The sequence below is a fragment of the Callospermophilus lateralis genome, chromosome 4, assembly GCF_048772815.1.
Source record: "Callospermophilus lateralis isolate mCalLat2 chromosome 4, mCalLat2.hap1, whole genome shotgun sequence".
NCBI lineage: Eukaryota > Metazoa > Chordata > Mammalia > Rodentia > Sciuridae > Callospermophilus > Callospermophilus lateralis.
Genome location: NC_135308.1, coordinates 67,173,314 through 67,195,036, shown reverse-complemented (window position 1 = coordinate 67,195,036; position 21,723 = coordinate 67,173,314). Strand labels below are relative to the sequence as shown.

General features: G+C 45.5%; 1 protein-coding gene across 25 annotated transcripts in view; it reads right to left on the bottom strand.

Moving 5' to 3' along the window:
- The window catches only part of Cacna1c (calcium voltage-gated channel subunit alpha1 C), a 707,547-nt gene that overhangs the window by 145,584 nt on the left and 540,240 nt on the right, over positions 1 to 21,723 (bottom strand). The gene's annotated exons all lie outside the window — the stretch shown is intronic.

The window sequence follows — 21,723 nt, the reverse complement described above, 5'->3', positions numbered from 1 at the left end:
CACGTAATTTTGGGTCTCATTTTCTTTGCTCTTGCCTGGCTGAACCAAGCTAGATAAGGAAGGTCTCTTCTGAGGGAAGGTAAGAGAGAGAGAGAGAGAGGGGGGGGGGGGGGGGGAAACTAGATTGTAGAAAAATAGGAAAGAGACAGTGAGAGAGAAAAAGAAGAGAGAGGGAACAAAGGGGTACCCAGGCACAAAAGTCTGCCTGGGTGGAAAGGTCACAGAGAAAGGTACTACCTGCTTCCAGAACCTTCTCAACAACTTCCTGTCAGCCCAGCCCAGCTTGAGCTCCTCCACATAAGCAATTAAAACTGGGTTGATTTTAAGCCATCAGAAAGTAAATATAAAACAGGATTAAATATTAAGAAGCCAAACAAAATGGCCTTATTAAAAAGGCACAATATAAGCATGATGTGCCAGTGTAATAATCATTATTACTGCTATAAACTGGGAGGAGGCATAAATGCCTGCCCTTGATCTGCAGCCATAATCCAAAGAAGAAAACAAGGGTCGTTGTGAACTCAGCAGGCCATAAACATCCAGTGCTCCCAAGCAGAAAATTTCTCTCCACCATTATGGTCCCATGGGGTCAGGCCACTTCCGTTAATCCAGGGGGCTGAGGGAAAGCGAGGAGAGGTGAGAAGAGCCAGGGACGAGTTGGGCAGCATCCAACAGATTTCTGGACTCTGGCATATCCCTCACCTTCTTTTCCCTACCCATCTTCACTAGGGGTGACAGGGCAGCATGGAACACATGCAGGTGCTCAGGACGTCTGATCGCATAGGGGGAGTTAGGCAGCCCAAAGGGAAAGCACACCTCACATGCAACCATTGGGGACGAGACAGGGATCTTCTGGTCATGGGCTGTGGTGGCCTTTCTGTTTAGGACTCCTTTAGAAGCCCAATTCTTTAGGCATATTACCACTTTTAGATTGAATAGGGGATATTATTCTAGCTCCCAAGGTTTAGCAGATGGTCACCCACAGGATGATGTGTGTCCCTAATCCCTCTCCAGTCTAGCCCAGTCATTTTAAAATCTTGTCTCCTCAGAGTATTACAACAGCATTATCAGTCATTTCTACCTTAATAACAATATTATTAATATTAATAGCAGTTTTGTTTTTGATCATTCACTACATATACCAGCTACCTTTCATGTAATTTACATACATTAACTGACTTAACTCCATAAGGGACATATTATATGTGCCAATTTTATGATGATGAAATTGAGGCTTAGAGAATTCAGTCACTTATTCAAAACCAGCAGCTAACAAGATCCAGGATTTGAACCCAGGTAGACCTGATGCCAAGTCTATCCTCTCAGTCCCTGTACATATTAGATGAATTTATAAAGCCCTTTCCTAATCACACAAAAGACGAAGGGAATGAAAGAGACCTGAGAATGTGCTTGGGTCACTAAGAGGAGAAGGGCAGAGAGTGGAGGTGGCAGTCCTGGAAAGATGTCCTTATTTAACCCTCCTGCCCTGGGCCTCCCTGCTAACAATCCTGGGAAGACAGGGAGAGCAGGAAGCAGAACAGCATACTTAGGAGCATGAACTCTGAGCTACGTGGTTGGAGTTTGAATCCTGTCTCTTCCATTTTGGAGTTATGTGGTCTTGATACTTCTTACCTCTGTGTCTCAGTTTCCCCAATAAAAAGTGGAGCTCTTAATCAGACCTGCAGCACAGACTCAGAAGAGGTCTGTAAGATGGTAGGCCAGCCTTTCGTTTTATAGGTAAGAATGTTAAAGTCCAGAGAGGGTTAGTGAATTGCCCAGAGACACGGGTAGACAACCTCTTCCTGCCATCCAGTGCTGCCTCGCCTTTTCATGTGCCAATGACTCACGTCACAGAGAGGCTGAAAGCCCATCTTGGTCAGAAAGGCATTATAGCCCAGCACAGACCCTATGCTTCCTCCTTTGTCTGGAATCCAAAAGTTCCGTTGTGGATAAGCTCTGAACCTTTTACTTTTTCTTTGTTTACGACAGTTTTATAGAGCTCATGATTCACTCTCAGTTTCTCTTCTCTTGGCTCTGTCTCCCCCTTCACTGCTTTCTGCTACTCAAGATAATTTTGATCCAGGTAAGATTTCCTGCAAGGAGTTGCCACAGGGGCCCAGCACTAGCCTGAAGGATGCAGGGACCCACAGAGGGTGAGCCATCTTGAGCAAGGAGCAATACTTCTCCAGAAGGGTCTGAGACTTGTCTTTCCGTTCAGCAAGCAAGTAAATTGCTGCCTTAAATTTCTAGGCTGCCTCCATTAATGGCATTTATGTGAAATGAGTCATTTTAGTTCCCATCCCAACCCCATGGTGCCTCTTCAGTTCCATAATTTCATGAATGAGTTTAAGGGCAGCTGTCAGAGTATCAATCAGCCTGCCCCCTTCTGGGTAAATCCTTTAATTAATCTCCCAACTTGCTGGACTTCTGCGGTTGTTTTGTCCTCCTTGCGGGGCTGTGGATGGTGGCCTTGGTCTGTCTGGCTACTGTAATTGCCCACATCATTCACCAAGCAGCATTGCTTTGCGTTGGACAAAGAACCAGGGAGGCCAAGTTTCTCTCTCCTCTGGACCAGTCAGGATTAAGACAGAGGCTCAGGGCTCAGGACCACATTTAAAGGTGGGCAGCAGCCAAAGGGAGATCTCGGATGGTGAAGGACCATGTTCTATGACTTACAGAGAACAGGGGAAGAAAGCTGACAGGTTGAATTTAGAAAAGCTATGCTAGGAGGCCTCATCACCATCTTCCACTACCTGAAGTCTCCTCCCACGAGAGGAAGACAGCGCCTGCCACAAGGCAAATGCACCAGGAAGGAGACCTGGGGGAAGATTTTGCCCTAATGACAGTAACATTTCCCACATGGCCCTGCTGCCAGGAGAAATGAGGTAGTGCTCATTACTGAGGTTTTTCCAACAAAGCCTGGATCTGCATCTGCTGGGGGGCTCGAAGGGAGATTCCTAAGATTTCTTTTGCCTGAGAAAAAATAAATTGAGCCTTACAAGAAAGGTGCGCCATGCTTTGTTGAAACACCAAGTTGTTGATTATTTGAGGGGAAGCGGAGACGGGGCGATGGGCACAGAGAGAAAAGCAACTTCATCAATCACTTCATTGTCACTTGCCATGAAGAATCTTCAGGCTGCCTCCCAAGGCTCTTTGTCATATGGCCTCACTCTATCCATCTGGTTTCATTTTTCCATCTTTCAGCATTTCCCTTCTGATCCAGGCACTGGGCCCTGTAATCTCTGCTTGCAGACTATGCCATGCGCAGCTCAGCCTGCTCTGACACCGTTTGATGGACAGCCTGATACCTGCAGTGTGCTTATTAGGGACCGTGCACCTCCTAGGAGTCTTTGCCTTCTGCAAGCTCTTGAAACCCCCCCTTCTGCTCCTCCACATTCACAAGACCCTTCTTTCCCACCCAGCCCTGTAGCCTTCAGGAAGCCTTCCTGACTCACACAGCATCACGGGATTTACTTTCTCCTAAGACATTCACTATTTGGGCCATGTCCATTAGGACTCTGGGAGACACACAGTTCTTTTTCTGCTCATTACAAAACAAATACAGAAGTATGTGGCATTGAAGCAATGGCATGACATTGTTTCATTTGGTGCTCACGATAACCTGAGGACACAGGGATGGTGTATTCAGCCACAACTGGAGATGGGGAAACCGAGGCTTTGGATAAGCCAAACTGGACAGGGACTTGCATAGACCCTCTCTGTTCTTTGCTCCTTGGTGTTTCCTGAGCCAACTGCACCTTTGACACTCACTCCCCAAGGTCAAAGAAGAGTCCAGGCTACCCGAGCCCTGCCTTGCTGACTCCACCTGTCCTGGTCTCCTCTCCTCTGCTATCTTTCCATTTGAAATTTCACAGAGCACGTGCTTCGAGTGGCTGCCATAGGCTGAGCTCCTGGTTGGCTCAGTAGGAAATGGTCCAGGCTGGGAGTGTGACCTGTAACTTCGGCTGGAGGCCCAGGAGCCAGGGCATGACATTGGCTAGTACCACAGTGCACACACACACCAAATTCAGCTGTTGTGTTTTCCCTTCTTCACTCTTGGAGAGGGGTACGCAGGAGTGTGTCTGAGACAGGGCCAGGGCAGCACTGTTCATTCATTCACTGTGCCTTCAGAGCTGGGACTAGGATGTGCGAGCTCCTTCCTGCCTCCTCTGCTATTTCAGGTAAGAGTGGAGATGTGGCTACTGGTGGGCAGCAGCTGTCCAAGCCCACAGCAGCTCAGCCAAACACAGAGAAGGGAAAACTGACCCCAAGACATGGAAGGAGAGATGGGTTTTCAGGCTGGTCAGAGTTGCTCTTGTGGTTCTGTGGCCCGACTCTCCCTCTGGATTCTTCTGCTAAAGGCTGAATCTGAATCAAAGGCCTCACTCGCCCTTCATCCTTCTTCCTCTTTGCCCTAATCTCCTGTGATTTCCCTGGGGAGCTGAGCTTGCTGGAGGGGCCAATTGTTCTTCCTTTAGAAGACAGAAATGGTGTTTGAAACCCTGAGAACAGGGACCAGTGTCTTCAACAGGCAAAAGGCCTGAAGGCACAGCAGGGTGTGGGAATGCTAATGATCCAGAAAATGCCTTTGAAGGGCAGGCCCAACCTGGCTATTCTTCCTCCGAGACTTAGATAAGGATTGGTGCTGCAGGCTCAGGGTCCAGGAACCCCAGCAGGAAGGAAAAGACACAGAAATGCTGGCTTGGGCATACAGCCCTGGCTGAGGTGCCTTGGGATTCATAAAGGCTGGCTGTGTGGTCAGTACAATGTGCAGGTGCAGCTGGCTCTACAGCCGGAGCCTGGGTACCCTGGGTGGACTCAAGCAAGTCTTCTGCCTTTGTCTTCTGCATTGCAGTGGTGATAACTACCTGAATATTTGGCGAAAATGGAAACTGGCCTTATTTGTTTGGAGCAAGCAGAAAGGAGACTTTTTTTTTTTTCCTTAAAGAGACAGGGTCTGGCTGTGTTGCCCAGGCTGGTCTCTAATTCCTGGGCTCAAGTGATCCTCCTGCTTCAGTTTCCTGACTAGCTGGGACAACAGGAGCACACCGCTGTGTCTTGTCTGGTTTTTTTTTTTTTTTATCTGATCTCAATTACACTGTGTGTGTGAGTAGGGGAGAATGGACCCCCCTGGTGGATGGGAGTGACCAAGTATGGTTGTCAGCGTGCAGAGGAGAGAGGGGTTGCAGGGACAGGGCGTGGAAAGGCAGAGAAGAAGAGAGGCAGGCAAGAAGAGAGGCAAGCAAAGAGGTCTGCTAGTACCTCACTCCAGAGCCAGGAATGCAGAGTTGGTCTTCTCCTCAGGACACGCCCATTGTTTGGGAAGATGCGCTGTTTTACACTCCTAGGGTTACTGGGAGGACCAAGGAAGAAGAGGTGGGAAAAGCTTTGAAAAGCATCACCTCCAATGGAAACATGAGGCAGGAGGGAGAGCCGAGACAGCAAAGCAATTAGCGTGAGTAATTAACCATGCCAGGATAATTAACAGCGCCACTGGGAGGATGCCAATGCACCCATGGACATTTTAGACCTGTGTGCTGAAGTTAAATAGCTGCAGGTGTCAGCTCCCAAGGACAAAGTCTTTTCCAAAAAGTGGAGATACGTCAAGATGAAAGGGGTTTCTTGTGAAATGGCAAGGCATGTGGCTACCATGGAGGGTGTTTGACGAGAGGGTGGAGCGAGACTCCATACATGTTGAGGAGTCTGATGCTTACAGGGGGTGTGGGAGAGGCAGAGGAAACCTCTGGGGCATTTCAGCACTGAGAGAACTTCCTTTTGATACTTTCAAGGCAAAGACAACAGTGATCAGGATATTGGCTCTCAGAAAAGAGCAGAAGAGGAGGAGCCTCCAAAATAGAAGTCAGCTGCTGTGTGCTGGGGCAGCTGTCCTAAGCTTCTAAGCAGCAGCCATTTCCCCTTTGGCAGCCATCTACTGCTCTACCAAGGGGGGGGGGGGGCTACTGTCTACAAAATGAGGATATCTGGGGCTGGGGCTGCAGCTCAGTGGTAGAGCGCATGCCTAGCATGTGGAGGCACTGGGTGCAAACCTCAGCACCACTTAACAATAAATAAAATAAAGCTATTGTGTCCATCTACAACTAAAAACAAGACAAAACAAAACAAACAAAAGACTAATGCTTTAAAAAAAATGAGGCCATCCTCTCCCTCGATGAAACTCCAAGAGAAGGTTCAAAATTTATAGAAAACTAGAGATTCTTTAGGTGTTATTTTTACAGGTCAGGGAAGGCTTGTCTGAGGTCAAGAGCTAGTTTGTGTTCTTAACTGGGACTAGGAACTAGACCCCCTGACTTCCTTTCTAGAGCTTCTTTTCAGTGTTCCTCTTCCCACCACAAGCCTCCTAATTCTGCAGGGTGACCGTGCCCTCTTTCCCACCTGAAAAGAGACTGAGGGTAGATTCTGGAGGCAGACTTGGTGTGCCTGCGTTCGAGCTTGTGGAAGCCTCTATTAGTCATCTGGCCTTGGGTAAATGACCTTACCTTTTTTTTTTCTTTCTTCCTTCTTTTTTATTGATTCTTTCTAGTTATGCATAACATTAAGATACATTTTAACATAATCACAAAAGCGTGGAATATAATTTGCTCTAATTGAGTCCTGAGCACTTCTCCTTCTCCCTCCCTCCCCCTCTACCCCTCCCTCTACTGATCTTTCTGCAATTTATTTATAGGTTTTTTAAAATTAGTGTCTTGTAGATAGACTTGATGTTGGGAGTCACTGTGCTGTGCTTTTCTAATCTAAAAATGGAAATAATGGTACCAATCTGAGAAGGTTAAGTGAGGAGTAAAGATAGTATTCCTAAAATGAGGTGCTTAATTAATTGTTGCTGTTGTGCATAATCTTCAACAACAATGCTCAGTGTGTATGTGTGCATGCATGTGTGTGTGTGCGTGCATGTGTGTGCAATGCCTGGACACGGTATATTTATTGGACAATATAAAAGCAAAATGTGGGTCAAAGAGGAGCAGCTCAGGATCACCTGTTTTGTATCTCAAAGGTCAGTGGGAGTCTGAAAACTTACTGGTGATGACAAATGTGTCTCAGGGCCAACCTCTAATGATGCCACAGTTAGTAATGTTCCCTTTGGGGCCACTGGCTTCCCAGATGTGTTCATCACTGTTGGCTTTCTCAAAGTGAACTATTCATGCTGTCCCTACTGTGTGCTAGCAACTTACCTATGACATAGTCCTTGTCCTGGAAATGCTTTAGTAGCTTGTGAGAAGACAATTTGTAAAAATCTTTCACTTTGGTTGATCATGAAAAAATATGTAGCAGAACCAGAAAAAAAAAAAAAAAAAGACAGCTGCATTAACCTCCCTATTGTGCCTCTTGAATTCTTCTTTTAACCTTACCCTAAACCAAGGACCCCTGGGGATAGTGTGGGTTCTCTTAATCAGCCCTCTGCTGTGTCAGCAAACGTTATTTATGACCATAATCTGTGCTCCATGGTGGCCCACCTGGCCTTGCTTTGATGATTCACTGGGGTCAAGCTGAAACATAGGCTGGCCACGGCTGCAGATTTTAACTGGAAAGTTTTTGCTTCTATGAACAAGGGACACCAGTAACAAAGTAATATGAGGCCTCAGTTCCAGTTTGTTTTTTAATAGATTATGGTCTAAACATATTTTTCAATATGCAACAATTGGGTTAGTCTAATGACAAATGTCATCCCGGACCACTGCCAGAGCAACATGCCATTTCCATTAGGAGTAATATTTCCTGGCCAGATTAAGACATGGAAAATAATTTTTGTTATCAACAATTCCCTTCAGTTTCACTGATCTGATTAAACTTAGCAACGGAAAGAGGAATCTACAAATTAGATGCTGTTCTCTATTTATTACAAAATGGTTGCTTTCCACTACATCCAGGAGATACAGTTGAGATCTCATTAAGTCTCAGCTTGTGATAACATTTACTCCATAAGTCTCCATCGCAGCCAGTGAATGAAATGAGCACTATGCGAAGACCACATAATGGATGAAATCAAACCTCTGCCCCCTTTGAAGGGAAATGACCTTTTCAAGGCTTAAATGTATTCAGCTTTCCAGTCCTAAAGAACCAACTAGGAATTTATTCTTGGTCCTCTCTTAACCGTTTCCTGACAGCTCTTCTTAGCTGGCTAGCTGGCCTTCGTGAGATAGAACAAACTGAAGAGCATTTCCAACACTTCCCCAGACATATTTGAAGAAAGGGGAGTAGAGAAGAGTGCACAAAGAAAAACACGGTTGAAGAGTCCCGTCCCACCCTAGAAGTGAAAAGAAACGTTGACAAGGAATAGAAGATGGAAATTTAATTTGCAGGTCTGCTTCATTAGATAGCCTCTGCTGGACCAGAACTGGCCCAATCTGGTTTTAGATCTAACATAGAGACTAGGCAGACCCAAGTCATCTGTTCCCAGCAGCGAGATTCTGAGGGCTTCCAAGCCAAGACCTCATTCTTACCTTCCAATTTCCCACCCCTTTTGCAACCAGTATTCGCTAACTGCCTAAGCACCAGGCTCTGGGTTGGTGCTGGGAAAACAAAAATCCCTACACAACACAGCAGATGGTATGAGATAAATCAATAAATAGATACAATAGGTCACTGCAATATGTGTTTGTTTGGATAGGTGTTCTGGGAGGACTAACGAAGGAATGAAACACTGCTGGGCAGGAGGAGTAGAGAAGGCAGAAGATGAGGGGTGCCCAGGGTGAGTCTGGAAGGCGGGCAGCAGTTCATAAGGCAGATGGTAGGGTTGGGCTTTCTGTGCAGAGATCAGTGTATGTACAGGTGTGCACATTATCTTTGGAAAAGCAAGCTGGCTTTCAGGATGCAGGCCGTCCTGCTTGAGACCCAGTACAATTCCAAGAGTCTGGGGATGTCAGGATAATAGAATTGGTTGAATTTCTCGGGTCTGATAGACTAGAATGATCCAGGCTTGATTGAGACTCCTAGGGATAAAGCTAATGTATATAAATTTAGAGCTGCAGAAACAAAACCCAGAGCTGGAAGGATTTTGCAATTGAATTATATGACATCTTTATTCCACAAACAGGGAAACTGGGAGAGGCAAATTGCAGACTGGTCATTGAGTGGATCCTGGAAGGTTGGCTGCCTGGGTTTCTCAGACTCCTATTAATTCCACTGCAACCCAGGGGGCTGCTCAAACCCCAAGCCCTAGCATCTTATTAGGAGATAGAGATGAGGGTCTTTCACCTCACATTTCTGTACTCTCAGCTCATCCAATCAAGGGGTATGACTTAATGGATTAAAAGACTAAACTAAGGAATTATGGAAATTATAGTTAAGAGAAATGATTTTATTCCTTCTACCAAGTTCAAGAAACAGATGTACGGATAAAGAAAATGTAGTATATATACACAATGCACTATTATTCAGTCATAAAAAAGAATGGCTTTAGTTTTGCTGGTAAATGGATAGATCTGGAGACTATTATACTAAGTGAAATAAGCCAATCCCCCAAAACCAAAGGCTGAACTGATATGCAGAAGCTAACACACAGTAAGGGGGCGCGGGGAGGGAAGAATAGAAGTTTAGAGGAGTAGACAAAGGGGAATGAAGGGAAGTGGGAGATGGGAATAGGAAAGACAGGAGAATGAACTGGACATAAATTTCCTATGTTCCTATATGAATATATGACCAGTGAAACTCCATATCATGTACAACCACAAAATAGGAAGTTATACTCCATGTATGTATAATATGCCGAAATACACTCTACTGTCATATATATCTTTAGAATAATTAATTTAAAAAAGGAGCTCTGTAGTTTTTGTTAAAGCTTGAGATCTTTTTGATGGAAAACTAGGGTCTCTGCCTGATTTTTGGCAACCGACCTCTTAACTTTCTCGTCAATGCAGAGGGGCAGAAGGAGTCGTGGGTCTAACAGGACAAGACCTTCTACCACTGACTCCACTTTTCATGCCAAGCAGATGCCCTCCGTCAGGGGGCTGCAGGTGTCTTTTTTTTTTCCTGCCTCTTTTGAGCAGAGCAAATTCCACACCAATCTTCCACTCTAGCCAGACCCAGCTGACTTTAGCAGATACTAATAAATACAAGACTCTAGCTCTGAACATTTCTGACATGAAAGAGGCCCTTCGTTTCTCCTTGCCCCTGTGTTTGGTGTATGTGCAGGGGGAGTGCATGTCTGTGTGTATGGGTGTATTCTGTGTTTGTCAGGATTTTGTTAACATAAGAACTGGTCTGACATTAGATACTATTATCATATCTCAAGTTAGTGGCAGGAGATAATGGATGGACCAACTGTTTTGAAGCTTGGAAACAAGAAGGTAAACAAAGGCTTGTCCCCTGAAAGCCAGACTGCCAAGCATATAATTAAGGCTCTTTACCTGGTCAGTGAGTCATGGAGGACAAATCTATTCTATCACTCCCAAGCAAAAGGCACAGGCCAGGCTCAGTGCAGCAACAAGAATTCAATGGTTTTGGCCTGTGTTTTTGGTTGCACTTGACTCTCATCTTGGTGTGCTGCATTCATGCACATGAAAGTCCTCAGAATAAGACCTAGGGTTTGTGGGTCAGAGCCACCTCAGGCTTGGTAAATAATTTTTAGAGCATGACTTAGGGAGGAGCCAGAGCTCATCTTTCTAGACACTTAAGAATACTAAAAAATGTCATAATGTTTTTACTTTCTTGGTAAAATAAGGCAAAACTCTGAAGAACCTTACAGAATTCAAATATATATATGTTGGGGGGTGGGATGACAAACCTTTAAATTTCTGTTATCAAAGCTTATCTGTCTAGCAAATGACTTCTGAAGGTTTTTGATGGGCAGATTCTGGTCAGTCTGATGAATGAATATAATGTAAGCCTAATTCTTAGAAGTCTAGAAGAATTAATAGAAATTAAGTTACAATTAATGTACACTTTTAGGATTAAGTAAAAGGCTGACACTTTTTTCTTCTCTTAGGGATCTGGAGATACCCTGTAGAATAGGACACCCTACTCTTTGGCTCTGTTCATGATGACCTCGCTAGAGACCATTCATTCATGGATGGAATTTTGAGACTCAGGGTCTCTCATGTTTTTTCCTGCTCATCTTTTCCTTTAGAAAGAGCAGTTCTGACTATCACTAGAGGTGTGGGTCCAGCTAGTGAATGCAAACCAGGAGCAAGAGGGGACACATTATTGACCTTTTAATTGAAATCCAAGTTTAGGTTCAAGTCAGGTGTTTGTTTGGAAAGGAGCAAAACTGCCCATTCTCCTGTGGAGGCCCTTGCCAAGCTCCCATTTATGCTTCTTTGATCATGTCCCAGGATTTTTCCAGGGACAGTATTGCAATCTGCACATATCTCCATGAGAAACAGAATTTGGAACATTGTCGGCTGGGAGATCAATTCAGTCTGATGGCAGATGGGGCCCTGGCACGATACCTCAGATACCTAGCTTAACTACAACAGCCCTGACACAGGTAAGGCATGGATGGAGGCCATCTGGTTTGACTGGAGGTTGAGGGACAGAATCAGTGACCTGGGGAAACCTTTGTCTCCTAGGGGTTTAGGATCTGGGATTTTCAAATTGTGATGGAGCCATCCATGTGGCTGAAGAAGGGATTCAGGGACTGGCACAGGGTAGAGAGAGATAATAATATGTCAGTGTGCCAGTCCTCCTCTCTGCAGCTGGTCCTCCTCTCCCCACTGTCACCCCCCCAGCACAACCACTTGCCCTCTGTTTTGAAGCATTCCATACATCCCTCAAGGGGCCACCTCTTTTATGCAGCAACTCCTTTATGCAGATTTTGTTGTTTCTGACCAGGCTTCAGGCCTTCTAACTGTGTGGCTTCAATAGAGAGTGGTCACAATGATGAATAGTCTTGTGCTTATGGCAGGTATTATGGTTATTTAAGAGGACAAAATCTTTCCTATTACATGGGAGCATAAATCTTCTCTGGAGACATGAAGACTTTTACCAGAGGCATGCATATTTCTTTTTGATGATGTGATCCTGAAGGATGGTGCTATCAACTCCCAAGTTTGAGGTTTTTCTCAATTTTTTTAAGGCCACTTAATCTTGACAGCAGGTAGAATCATTTGGGATTCTTCATGTGCACCTTTCGGGTAAGTATTAGTATGTTTGTAGTCATGGATAGAAAACAGGCCTTTAAATAGCTAGAGGCAAAGGGCCAGGACAGACTCTCCCCAGTAAGCAGACAGGACAAACCAACTCTCAGGAAGAGTCCTTCAGAGGGGCCATCGCTGCTGAAAAAGTAGGAGCTCTTCATTTCAGAGACTCTGTCCTAGGGGGTGTAGGGCACCTTTCCAACCCACTTCTTGTCTGTGGACTCTCATTCAGTCTTATCATCCTCTAGACTGAGTTCCCTGCCTCCAGCTTCTCTCTCCTTCCAACCCATTGTCCACTCTTAGCCACACAGTGACCTTCTGACAGTGAATCTTCCCTTCCTCTGCTTAAATCTCTTTGGTAGATCTACTTATCCACAGTGTAAAGTACAAATCTGAGGCTGTTGGGACCCCGTATCAATCTTCCCTTCTGACCTGAACTTTGGCTTATCTCTGAGCACCCTAAATCAGACTTACTCTGAACATGTGCATTTCCATTTTTCTTCCTCTTTTTAAACTTACATTGCTTCTACAGCTTTGGTATGCAGCCCCTTCAGTTTAGAATGTCTCTTGCTTCATGGACACTTAGTTTCACAGTCTCCCTGGGAGTTAGATGGAGCTGGTAACTGTCCCGGGCAGTGGAGTATGGACAGGAGGGATGCCCACACTCCCAGGCCTGGTTTCTAAATCCTCCAGTACCCTCCATATTCCCTCTTCTACTGGCTGGATAGAGAGGGTGCAGTGAGGCTCAGGGTGACAGAGCCATGAGAAAGAAGCAGCCATGGTCCCTGAAGACTATGTGGGGCTCAGCTTCCCTCCCACCAATGCCCAAATGACATTGAACTGTGGGGTATTAAGGGTCCGAGATTTGATTTGGGGGGTGCCTATTAAAATAGGTTGCCCATCCTGATCCATATGGCACCACCCAGAGTCATCCTTTGGGCTGGCGGTCCCTCCCTCCTGCAAACTCTGTCTTCTCTCCTCTGCTGCTCTCCAGTTCCTTGCTCATACCTTCATTGTCTTGTCAAGCATCTGACTCCTTACCTGGGCTGTGAATCCCCTTGGGACAGGGATTGTGCTTATCTATCTTGGTATTCTGTGTGCCTGGCTGGTACTTAAATACATGGTGAATGAATGTACCCATGTCCTTCTCCAGGAAATGGGACAATTGGGAATATATATAATTCCAGGCGGTTCTCCAAACACTATCTACTACTCTGAGGCCAATCATTCCTGTTTCTGTGCTCTTTCCACTGGCTCCAGAGTTCCATGGATCCTGAATCAGCTTCCCAGGCCATGTTCCTGGATGATGGAAATTCTGTATGTGGCTGATTTCTCTCCATTACCAGATGACGATTTTCCACATCAGCAAGCAATGAGAAATATGGGAGCTGTCACTCTCCTCCGCTAACGGCCTTCTGACAGATCATGCATCTTGATGTAGCATGGGCTTTTTATCCCCCAGTGTTTGTGTGAAAGGGAGGGTGGGGTGGGTGGGAGCTAAGGGTAACTGTGTTGTGGGTGGCTCTGTTTTGGGGCTGAGCACTGGTTATGGGAGAAAATGGATCAAAGGGAAATGTAGGCTGATTCATCTCCCCTTCAAGTCCTCTGCTGAGCTACTTTCAGCCCCCGGGTGTGTGGATCTGTTTGAAAAGCACCAAATTAAAATAAATTCAGAATTTCATTGGGTCCCTACCCTGGGCAAGTCAAAGAGGGCATGGGCAGACTCATTTGTCAAAGACTTCTCCAGGGTTTCTATATATCAGCCCCTTGCGTAGTCCAATATGCAAATCAGGATGGATGAAGAAAAGGAGGTAAATAGAGTAAGGGAGAAGGCAGTAGGAAAAACTCATTTTAAATTATAATATAATGGGGCATGAATCTGATTTAAATAAAAGATGAGGGGCTCAGGGATAGAGCTCAGTAGTACAGGGTGTGCCTAGAATGTGCAAGGTGCTGGGTTCAATCCTTAGCACCAAAGAAAGAACTATGTTTGAAGCAAGAAAGGAGGTGATGGTATCTTGCTCAAGGCAAAAAAAAGTTCACTGAGCTCAAGAGCCATTTGTTTAGGAGATTGTCTTTTTTTGGAAGGAGATTTATCAATTATATGGTCTCTCCTTTTGGGTTTCAGTAGAGGAGTGTGTTGATGAATCCAATTGCTCCAGGAATGGGTGTTCCAGGCACCTGACCACCCAAGATCCTGCCATGGCACTATACCACCAGGAATGTGATAGAGTCTATCTCTGAAAATTCAGGATTGTGGAATGCTACAAGGGAATCACCTCTGAGCCTCTGGTCACTTAGGAATCTTAGCGTTTGGGGGTCCCAGGAGGGGATATGGAGTTAGAAGTACTGAGCTTAAGGTCTAGGCCTACCTAAATGCAACTGTTTATGTGTAACATAAACAGGTTAGCTTTCTTAGTTTTCCCATTTACAAAATAGGGCTAAAAGAACCCACATGATATGATCTTGAGAAAGTTTAAATGAGATAACCTATGACTTCCCCTCCTTCCATTGAAAGTAAGAGATGCATCTCCTCTCTTGCCCCTGCCCATCCTGCTTCTGCCCTCTAGCCTGAGAGCCCACAGAAGCCTTCTCTGTGTCTGCCATGGAACCTCAGAACCTAACACTGACTCCACACAAGTTATAAAACCATGACGGCTCCTTGAGGAGAAGATGCAGGGATGAGAAAGATTCTTCCCCTTACTTCATTGACCACCCAGTTTTCTCTTCTAATGGATCCATTATTCTAATACCTTCCCACCATTCCTCTAGGCCTACTTTCTCAACCTGAAGTCATTTCCACCCACACTGTCAACTACAATACCCTCTCTGAGAGGCATGATGGTATGACTGAGACAAAGGCCAACCAGATGCAAGGCTATAAAACCCCAATTTTCTGGCTCCAAAGAGGATTCATTTCAATCCAGTATGATTTGGGGAGGGAAGTCTGTTAAATAAAAATCAGCATCCTGGAGACAGACTAGAACTGTGAATAAGAAGTGAGTGAGCATATTCTCTGCCCCTAAGAGCTTTCTATATGACAAGAAGGCTGGGACATCCCCATCGCATAGGCCAGGGGGGAAGAAGGTTTCCCAGGCTCTGGTAGTGCCTGTCCTGAGAGGGAGGGGCTGGGAGTGTGGGAGAAACAAGTGAGGTGAAGCAAGGAGAAAGAGGGTGTTCCAAACAGAGGGAGGAAAAATGAACAAAGGCCCAGAAACAAGAAAGTAGCTGGCAGGTTTGCAAAGCAGGACACAGACCGGTTTGATTGCACGGAAGAAGTGAGTGACAGGGTCCAAGTTATTGGCTGGGACAGACCAGAAATGCTTGGGATACTGAAGGAACATGTTCCAACTTTATTCTATAGCCACGGAGAGACATTCATAGTTTCTAAGCAAGAACAACATGGTCAGCTCTGGAAATATTAATTGGACTACACCACCCAGGTTATGTGGGAGGTGGCTGGAGGGCAGGGCTCTAGTGAGGTAACTACCAGCTCAGGGGAAGAGAAGTAGAGAGGAGGGAGGGAATGGATGAGAGGGACGTTTCAAGTGGGCAAGTGGACTGGTAAGACTTGGTGACGGATGGACTGTAGGAGTTGTTTAACTATGGGGGCATCACAGAAGCGGGAGGAAGGAAGAGAACAGGGGAGGCAGAGAAGGAGCGGCAGCCTGGGTAACTGGGAAGCCATTGGAGAGAGAAGTGAGCTGGGGAGATGCTGATTTGGGCAGAGATCCTGGCCAGAAGGCCCTTCCAGACACAGGAGAAGACAGGCCTTCCAAGCTCTGCTTCCTGTCAAGGACTTGCATCCACACTTGGCTCTTCAAGAACCCACAGCCTGCTTGTTCTGTCCCCTGATGGGTGGTTGGCTGGCCAGTAACCCCAGGAACACAGCTGCCCACTCTCCCCCTTTAACCACAGCAGAAGTCCTGGTGACTCCCTTGTAAGCTTGTGTCCCTGAGAAACCACAATGTTATCTGCATAGCACCAGGTTAGACTTTGCTGCTCCACAGCCCCCTCCATGCTGGCTTCATGCTCACCGCAGACACTAGACAACAACAGTGAGACATCCAAAAAGGGTGTGAGAATCCTTCTTCTGGTACCTTTTACAGCTGGTGTTGACTATGTTCTTCACCATAAATATAATCATTTATATTCTGGAGTTTGTTGGGCTGATTATTTTTTGACTTGGGACATGTCCCTAAAGACACAGCCCTGTGAGCATTGATATCAGTGTCCAGACTGCCTCTCTTTTCTCTCTGTGTCCTCATCATGTGGCCCTGGGCTCTGTACAGATGCAGAGCTTCCCTCTGTCTTGAGAGCAGGTGTCTTCCTTTTTATTTTTTAAAAATATTTTTTTAGTTGTAATTGGACACAATACCTTTATTTTTATGTGGTGCTGAGAATCTAACCCAGCACCTTGCACGTGCTAGGCAAGCGCTCTACCCCTGAGCCACAACCCCAGCCCAGCAGGTGTCTTCTTAAAGGATACAGAGCCTTTGTTAACTGAGGACTTGGCGAACAGTCAGGTACAGTTATTCTAACCTAATGCTGGTGGCAGGCAGGCCATAAAAATCTCCTGTCAAACTGCTGTGTGGCTTTCACCTCCCACTTCTCCAGAAGCATACAGCTGTCATTCAACAAGAAGATCATCATGGTTTCCTGACAGCTTCAAATTAGGAAGCCTTGCCCAAGGCTGGTGGGTTTTGCTTTAGAAAACGTGTAGCAGTCCACTGAGACTGGGTTGGTGTGCCTTCTTCTTACTGCACACTCAACATGGCCTTTCAGGTAGCTCTTCTGCCACTCCCTGGGGCCAGAGAGCACATCAGCCAGACAGTGCTCCAAAGGCAGATGTGCTACTCATGAAAAAACACCCTCCAAGATCCTTGTCATGCATGACCCCCTAGTGAGGTATGGAACAAAATACTAAGTCCATGGGAGCCTGCCCATGGGTATTAATTACTACCAGAAGAATCCATGAAATAGTTTCATTGCAGAACCCCAGTTATAGCTAACCCCACTCATTAATCACTGCCTTTTTCAGGGTACAGCACAAAGGGAGAGTGCCTGTGGGTATCTGAGGTGCAGCAAAGTGTGGTGGGCAGTCCTGGATGGGGAATGAGAAGACCTGGGCTAGAGTGCTGACTTTTCTAATAATTAGCTCAGGTGGTTCTTTTCTTTTTTTAAATTTTTAGTTGAGTTTTAAAAAATTAATGACAGTGTAATGCATTACAATTCTTATTATGCATATAGAACACAATTGTTCATATTTCTGGTTGTATATAAAGTATGTTCACACCAATTCGTGTTTTCATACATGTATTTTGGATAATGATGTCCATCACATTCCACCATCCTTGCTAACCCCCTGCCCCCTCCCTTCCCAAGTTAGTCAATCCCCAAAAAACAAATGCTGAATGTTTTCTCTGATTCACAGTGGAGGTAGGGAGGGGAGCATGGGAGGAACAGGTGATTATTTTCCATCTTTGCTCCAGTTTTCTCACCTGATCCCGAAGGCAACTTTCCAGAGGCATAGGGCTCTGATTAGGACCAGCTGAGAGTTATGGGAAGTTACAGGAGCTATATCTGGGATCTGCACAAGGGTATCTGCCCTCACTGAGTGGCATGGGGTCAGTTTGGCCCTGTAAAGCACTATCACTTAACACCGCTAGGAAGAAGAGAATCAAGGGGAAAAATGAATGTTAGTGTTTCTTCTCACGCAATCTGAGCTGGATGATTCCTAAGGTTATGTCTTAGGAATCATCCAGCTACCCCTGGCCAGGAGCTAGGTCCAGAGGAATACTGACTGTATTCATTAATTTAAAAAAAGATCAAATAACTATGCACATGCCCTTGACACACATATAATGTAAATCAGTGATATTCAGATTCCTACTTGCAAGCCACATGGGGCCTTTTTGTGGGCAACCTGCAGCTCTCATAAGCCCTCAAATTTCTGTTTTTCTATAATACATTATCCTAGACTCTGCAGGGCATGCAGCAGTCATGTGGCTCTGTTGGTTAATGATGATTGCCAAAGTGGCTCCCAAGTCACGTGACTGAACACCACCAGTATAAATATTTAATATTGCTTATCTATGTGGAAATTCAATGTTTTGGTTCTACCGTCTGTCTGTCTTTTATATGCTCATTCACATAAATGTCTGTCTTATATTGCAAGCTTTGGAAGGCTGGGGCTGCATTTAAATTGTCTAAATGACATGAGAGAGAAAGAGAGAGAGAGAGATTCCCATATGGATAGATTTAATACATGCATTTTTTGATCTTGAGGAGGAAAAAGAAAGAAGAAATTCTCTTTCTTTCCAGTTTCTCCCTCTAATGCCTGGCCTTTAATCAGATTCAATATTGGAACCAGAAAATGGACCCTGTCCCTTGGAGTAGTGCTCTCTATTGATGATATTGAACCCTGTGCCACAGCGATAGTTTTGCAATTGATGCCTTCAAAAGGGATGCTCCTAGCAGTTGGGAGGGAGGAGAGTGGCAGCCACTACAGAGTTGAGACTCCACACTGTTCTAGTGTTTACCCAGACAAAAATCGGGGCTTGGAGACCAAAACCCAGGGGCTGCCCCACATTGGAAGCTGCATGGAGGACAACAGTGACGTGCCCTTCTCTAGCTGTTCTTCTGTCTTTTTGATCCTGAAATGTCTCTTGAGTATCATGTTTTTACTTTTTATTGGGGGGGGGGGTTCTATGACCAGTTGCAGTAGAAAGGCCCAATGCGGATACAGTTGTAGATAGGGACACATTGAAGGGCTGGGCTCCAACTCACTGCCTTCCCAGGGCCACTGGCATGCTGAATGGATCATATGAGTTTCGCTTTCTTCCCTTCTTTCTCCGGAGGGCCTGACTCCTCAGATGGCGGGCAGCAAGGCCATGCCAACCAAACAGGAAGGCTGCAGAGCAATGCTTAATGCCATCCTAGGAAGATGCAAATCAAGAGACTTGTGATGTGAGACACTGACTTGCCATGAAGCTGTCGCCCCAACAGCCCACCAACCAGCTCTCGTCAAGGGCCTATGGATCCCCACATGGCTAAGTGCAACAGTTTCTAGTCCTCATCCTACTTGATCTCTTGGCAGCACTGACACTCCTTCCTCTGTTTTCCTTCCTACCTCTCTGGACTCTTTCTTGCTGATTCTTGCCCATGACCCCAAATCCCAAACATTGGTGGGGCCCTGCTGTCGGTTCTTAGACCTCATCTCATTTACTCCCTGGTATCTCATGCAGACATATGGGTTTCAACATCTTGTGTGTGTTGTCAATGCCCCCAAAGTATAATCCAGTCCCAGATGTTAACCAAGGACATAGGTTTATTCCCAATCACCCACTCAACATCTCCACTTGGAAGTCTCCTAGGCATTTAAACTTAAAGGTCCGAGATGCCTTTCCCCCTATTCCTATACTGACACCTACTCTACTCATATTTTCCCTATGCCAAGCAACAATTCCATTCTTACATCACCTTGGAAAATGCCTGATTTCTCTCTTTCTCACATCCCAAACCCAATATCTCAGTGAATGATGCCACCCTGAATTCTGATCTTATTACCTCCACGTTGGCTGAGACAAGGCACCATCATCTTTCAAGGTGGCAGCCTCCCGACCAGACCCACCCTTGCCACCTCCATTCCACTCAACACTTCAGCACGTGGCAGCCAGGGGTCCCTATCAAATGCACCTCAGATCATGTGACTTTTCTGCTCAAAACCTCCAAAGTCTACTTGGCTTTCTTCTAGCTAACATCCATGTTCTCACAAGTTACACCAAATCCTCCTGGGTGCCCCTGGACCTTGTTGCCTGTCACTCTGCCTCTTTCCCTCCTTTTCAGCCTCATTAGCCTCTCTCTGTTCTCAGATGCCCCATCCATGCTTCTGCCTCAAGGTCTTTTCATTGGCCTTCCCTCTGCCTGGAACATTTTTTTTTGCAAATATCTATGTGGTTCCTTTCCTTACTGCCTTCAAATTTTATTCAAATGCCACCTTCTCAGTGAGACCTTTCCTGGTTGCCCCCATCTAACATTATATAACCTCTTGACACTGCTAGGCCCATCCACACTTCCATCGTTCTCCATGGTACTCCTCACTCTCTGACATACTATTTAATGTATTGTCTGTCTCCCCAGGGTAGGGCAGGGATTTTTGACCGCTGTGTTTTATTGCTATATCACAAGTGCCTAGAGAAGTGTCTGGCAAAGAGCAGACCTTTCAAGGGTAGGTGGATGGATGAACTAGAAATTATACATAGTTATTGGCCCCTTCTTTTACTCATTTAGAAAAATGCCTCCCAACTTTTAATGCTTTTTCTCTATTGTCTTCCAACTCCTGTTTCTTCTACTTCCTTACTAGTTCCTTTAGCTTTTCCTAGGAAAGCTGAATACTTGGGCTATGCGTAGGTGTGCTCAGCCACCATGCAGTGATGTGTCATTGGGCTGTCCCTCCACTGTAGCCAGCTCTGCTTCCCAGTGCCTTATATCAGAGACATCTGGTACATGCGTCAGGGACACTATGGGGTCAAAAGTAGTCACCAGAGCCACAATGAGGTGATGATACCTTTTTGCCTTAAAAGACTACTTCATTTTTTAGCTGAAAAGAACTGACAAATATACCATCCTGTAATCTTTCAGCGATTTCAAAGGCTAAGATACTACACTAATTAAAACATACATCTAGTTTGTAGCAGAATTTCTCCTCTTGTATTTATTTCAAAGGGCAGAATATGAAGTTCTGAGGCTAAGAATATCATTTCCAAGCCACATTCTTGCCTTTTCTGTAAGTCTCTTAGGCTTCTGATTCCTTAATAATGAAATCGGATTGACTCTACTTTTAATTGGACTTCCCCAGTAGACACCATTGTTTGGACTCTTTTCCTGGACTTATTCCTAAGTCTCACGTTCCATTTCATCATGTCTACTTTCCATAACCTAGTTTGTTTGGAACTTCATTCCCTTGTCCCTCCCCCTGGAACTGTCCCACCAGCATTTCCACTCAAGAAGGAGCCAGGCTCCCATTCCAGTCCTCCAAAGACAAGGCTGGCTGAGGACAAGAAGCAGACCCAAAAGGTTCTCCAGCCATAAGGAAGCATGGGAGAGGAACAACAGCCTCCAAAGTCTGATCTATCCATATTTACGAAAATCTTGGCAGAGACTCTGTCTATTGGGGTAAATTGTTCATTATGCTGTTCTCAGAGCCAGACCAGAAATTTGGGTAGATGGACCTTGTCGGTATGATCTGTTGCTGCAGCAAGGAATACTGCATGCTAGAAGCTCTCCTTGGAATTTGTTCTTCTGGTGGGCAAAATGGAGAAGCAGCACACATCCCTGTGGAAGCCTGGCTTTAGGCAGAGAGCAGAATACCATGTTTCTGTAGATGGCAATTGGCTGCTAAGCAAGTCATGGGTATTGTGTGTTTTTAATAACAACTGTTAAGAAAAATAATCACAAGCTAGAGGTTCCACTTTGAGTGTGAGTAAAGTGAGGAGCTGAAACAGCAATTCCTGTGTTGGAGAGGTAAGCCTCTCTGTGGCCCACAGGCCAATTTATTTATTTACCATACACTCAGTGCCACAAACTAATCAACTACCCTGCATTTCCATCAACAATGTAATAGAAA